This window comes from Microtus ochrogaster, chromosome 16 (genome assembly GCF_000317375.1).
Source record: "Microtus ochrogaster isolate Prairie Vole_2 chromosome 16, MicOch1.0, whole genome shotgun sequence".
Classification (NCBI taxonomy): domain Eukaryota; kingdom Metazoa; phylum Chordata; class Mammalia; order Rodentia; family Cricetidae; genus Microtus; species Microtus ochrogaster.
The window spans coordinates 11,214,236-11,218,987 of NC_022018.1; the positions used below are offsets into that span (position 1 = coordinate 11,214,236).

The 4,752-nt window shown below is 51.5% G+C and overlaps 1 protein-coding gene across 2 annotated transcripts in view; it reads right to left on the reverse strand.

The window, feature by feature from the left end:
• Fbxo11 (F-box protein 11) overlaps window positions 1-143 on the reverse strand; it is an 81,714-nt gene extending 81,571 nt beyond the window's left edge. For both annotated transcript variants that reach the window (XM_005354717.3, XM_005354718.3), the window contains exon 1: window positions 26-143. The gene's annotated coding sequence lies outside the window, so the exon portion shown is untranslated. The remainder of the gene's footprint in view (window positions 1-25) is intronic.
• Window positions 144-4,752: the final 4,609 nt, after the last annotated feature.

Sequence of the window (4,752 nt, forward strand, 5' to 3'; positions counted from 1 at the left end):
TGCCCGGCCCTGAGCGCGGCCTTACCCCTCTCGCCGGCGTTGTTCCGCTCCTGAGGCGGCGGCGGAGGCGGTGGTGGCGGCGGCGGGGGCTGCTGTTGCGGCGGCGGCGGAGGCTGCTGCTGCTGCTGCTGTGGCTGCGGCGGAGGCTGCTGGGGTGGCTGGGGCGGCTGCTGTTGCTGCTGCTGCTGGGGCGGCTGCGGCGGCGGCTGCTGCGGGGGCTGCTGCTGCTGTTGCTGCACCGGGCGCGGCCGCGACACTCGCCTGGGTCTCCGGTTGGCGGCTCGGACGGAGTTCATTTGCCGGGCTGAGGTGGCGGCGTTGGCGGAGGGACACACACACACACTCACACACACACTCTCTCTCACACTCACCGCGAGCTCCGGGTACCAGGGAAGAGGGGGGTGGGGAGCGGGAAAGAGCAGGGACGAACGGAGGGACGGGGGGGCCCGGGGCGGGCGTGAGCCCCCGGGTCCGCGAGGAGGCCGGGGGCACAGCCGGAGCTCGAGCGAGGCCGGTCGGCCAGGCCTGGCGCACGGGCAAGGCCGAGGCCGCCGGGCGGGGCGGCCGCGAGGGACGCAGACAGAAAGACGGGCCGGGCGAGAGAAAGAAAGAAAGGGCGTCCGTCCGCCTGGGGAGCCCGAGGCGAAGCGCGGCGGCGTCTGCGGCCGAGCAGACGAGCCGGGCCCGCCGACTCCCGAGCGGCGTCTCCGGCGGCGGGGGGAGTGGGCGGGCGATCCCGGAGAGGGAGAGCGGGGCGGGAGCGCGCGGGGGGCGCCGGGCGCCTCCGTTCCTCTTCCTCCCCCCACACCCCCTGAAAGAGCGCCCTGCGAGGAATTTTCTCTTTCTTCGGCCTCTTCTCTCCTCCGCCCCCCCCCCCCCAGCGAAGGGGAAATGAGTGTAAAGGGAGGAGATAGGGGCAAAAAGAGGCGTCGTCGTTCCTCCTCCTTAAAGGAGCCTTTCCTCCTCAGCCCCAGCGCCGCCGCCGCCGCTGCTGCTGCACCATGGCAGGAGGAGCCATTGACACCGCCGGAGCCTCCACTCTAACCCAGTCGGTCCCTCCCCGCCGTGGGGCTGGCCTGGGGGCGCGGGGGAGGGCCGCGGGGCGGCGGGGGAGGGGCGGGGCCAGGGGCGGGGATTCCGGCCGGGCAGGACCAATGGGGAGCGCCCGTGCAGCCTCCGGACCAATGGAGCCTCCTCTCTTATCGCGAAGTCCCTTCCTCCAACGCCCTGTTTCCTCTCTCGGGTTTCCTCCTTCCCCCAGCGGAGGAGGAGGAAAGAGGAAAGGGGGAGTGTGGCAGGGCGGGTGCTAATGGGGAGGTATCAGGGCATATAATGGAGCTGGGGATAGGCGAAGGAGCGCCAGTACGCAGCGAAGATTCTAGGAGAGGAGGTGCTCGGAAGAAAGGGCGGGGGCTGCTGATGTAATTGGGAGAAGTGATTAATCTTGCTTTTTGCCGTTTCAGCCTCCCTCCACCCCAGCCTTCACCTGGTTTTCTTAAACGGAAAGTGGAGTGGAGTGAGGGAGTCTGTCTTTGGTAACTCGAGATTTCTGTGCTCGGTAGGTTCTAACTCTGAGCTGTAGGGAGCGCTCCAGGTTCTGTGCCCATGAAACCAGCTGGGGGTATTTGCAAACCTTAGAGATGTGCTTTCGCCAAGCTTAAAGTTTGGAGTCGGTTCCAGTGTCTGTTAACCCAAACCAGAATGTTTTAGATCTTGGCCAGCTAGTTTGCTTTGATTTTTGGAAAAGTGGTCTACATAATGTTCCGGAAGAAATAAATGTGTGGAGGTTGTGATCGTGACTATTTCATTGTTTTATTTTTTAGGGCCCACATACTCAAAAAGAGAAACTCCCAAGAGGAATTACTTTTGTATCTGTATCTGGTCCCGTTAGCATAATCTCTCCCCAAGGAGATCGCGTTTCTATTCCCAGGCTGCCACTGTGACGGCTGAAAACGCACTCCTCTCGCTATTTATTCGTTATAGCACAGCTAGCTAGTGGTTCACTTCTGGATTCCCATCTTTTCAGAGCGTTCAGTGATTTCCTGCTTGAATTTCATTGACTGCTCTCTAGGCTTAAGATAGATAAGACATTACAAAGCTTGATAAAAGCCAGACCGAGGAGAGAGAGAAACGTGAATTCTGAGAGAAGCACCAGGAGAGCAGTAAGCCAGTGTTGTACTGTGTGAGCCCCAGAGTTCTTAGGTGATTCCAGGCAAATCACCTTTCTGGATAGCAGACATCTCTCCTGCCGTTTAAATAAAACTTTATCATATGATATACAATTGTTTTTCTTTCTTTCTTTGGGGGGAGTATGGTGATTTTTGAGATGTTCTATTTTTAAGTCAGGAAAATGAAGACTTGTGAACAATCATTTCAAAACCTGTATGTGAAGACAGTTATTTGAAAAACATCTTGAAGAAAGATGGCTCATTCCTTAAGAGCACTGATTGCCCTTCCAGAGGATCCACGTTCAACACAGCACCCACATGGCAGCTCACAACTGTCTGTAACTCCAGTTCCAGGGCATCTGTCAGCATCTTCTGGTCTCTGAAAACACCAGGGATGTATGTGGTGCACAGATACGCAAACAAAACACCCATACACTTAAACTTAATTTTTAATTAAAAAAAAAAAAACTTGAGTCGTGCACAAGTAGATCATGCCTATAATCTCAGAATTCTGAAGGCCGAAACAAAAGGATGGCAATTTCTAGGCCATCCTGAACTGTATATGTATAACAAGGCTCATCTCTAAGCAAATATGCAAATAAGCATTAAAAATGCTATTAAAGTTATGGTTATTAACTAGGTAAAAATAAACATTGGTTTTAGGTTTAAATAAACATTGAGGGAAGAGGTTTTTTTGTTTGTTTTTTTTTTGGGGGGGGGGGTTTCGAGACAGGGTTTCTCTGTGGCTTTGGAGCCTGTCCTGGAACTAGCTCTGTAGACCAGGCTGGTCTCGAACTCACGAAGATCCGCCTGCCTCTGCCTCCCGAGTTCTGGGATTAAAGGAAGAGTTTTAAAAGTATGGGAAAATAGCATAATTGTATCCATATCCTGATTACTTTAAAAATTTATAGTCGGACAGTGGTAGTGCATGCCCTTAAATCCCAGCACTTGGGAGGCAGAGGCAGGCAGATCTCTGTGAGTTTACAAAGAAAGTTCAGGACTGGCTCCATAGCTACTGAGAAACCCTGTCTGGTAAAAACAAACAAAAAAGAAAAGAAACACCCCTCCTTCCTTCCAGACAGGCTCTTAGATGACCTGGACCTTACTTTGTAAAACCAGGCTCGTCCTGAGCTCAAAAAGATCTACTTCTGCCTCTCAAATACAAAGGGCATGTGCCATATACTGCTCGCCCAGGAACTCTGTTTTCTAATAACCAGTGACTGAGGAATAGGGAGGTTTACACGCAGGAGGAAAGGACGGATGTCTATGCCCCAAGTGCCACATCATGGATTATTGTTCTCTAGTGTGGCCCCTAGGTCAAACTGGTAGTTTCTAGGATTTTTAAGATATTATGCGATTTCCTTTCATTGTAATTCATTTGGAGGTGTTTGTCACTTTCCTCCCTCCCCCACACTAGTGTCTGTATTGAACTCAAGGCTTTACGGATCCGGTCATCCTCAGAGTGGCACTTTGTCTTCTTGCTGAAACACATTCACTTCTGGACTTCTCAAATTCCCCATGCCTTGATGAGGCAGGAGACTTGCTTTGTGCTTCTGGGGCCACCTCTTCCAACATTGCGTTGTTCTCCCTGCATCATGTTGAACACACTTGGAGGCTGATAGTGCACTCGAAGAGGCTTTGGCCTTTTGCAGGCATGCCCAGAAAAGCAACCCTTTATCTTAGGCTTCTTGAATATCCATATGTATGTGCATCTGTCAGCTCCTTACATACATCCAACTTGTCTTTCTACCAGGAGAGGGCACGGAAAGTGAATTAGCTCTTAGCTCTCCCCTGGCCCCTTGCCTTCTTTTCCTCATTTTCCTGAGTGACAAAGAATGGATTTCTTTTCTTTTGGAAACAATCCTTATGTACTAGATTTGTTTGTTTGTTTGGTTTTTAAAAGATAAGATCTCTGTTGTAGTTCAGGCTGGCCTTGAACTTACATCCTTCCTGCCTGTACCTTGGCAGTATTGAGAGCACTGGCACCTCTTCCTCCATGAGATGGCATTTGCTCTGCTCCGTGTCCTAGCTGAAACGATGAAATGTGTGAGAGAAACTAGCTTAACAATAATGGATCTTTGGGGAAATATTTTTTAAGGTATCTATTCCCATGTCACTGGTTTAAACATATTTTTAGTTTATTTCATGGAATTAAGTCTTGTTTGTACACCAGTGTTCAAAAATATCTTTAAATTGTGGAGCTCAGAGTTTTTAGGGTGGGCTTTGGAGACCATTTCATCTCATTTCTGTATTCGACAGACTGCGAAACTAAAGTCCAGAGACATGAGGTGACCAAACCACACCCCATTAACTGCTCAGCAGCAGACCCACCGTCTCTTCCATTCACAGCCATTACAAACATTTAATGCTTCTCATGAAAACCTAAAACATTCCAGAGGGGTTTCATCCATCGCCAGGCCCGTGTATATTAGCAACTGATCCTGACAGTTGCCATAGGAGTTGTCAATGAGCTGGGCATGATAGCTCACACTGTATCTCACCACTCAGGAAGGTGAGGTGGGAGGATTGTTGTGAGTTCAAGACCACTATGAGCTACATACTGATTTCCAGGACAGTCTGGGCT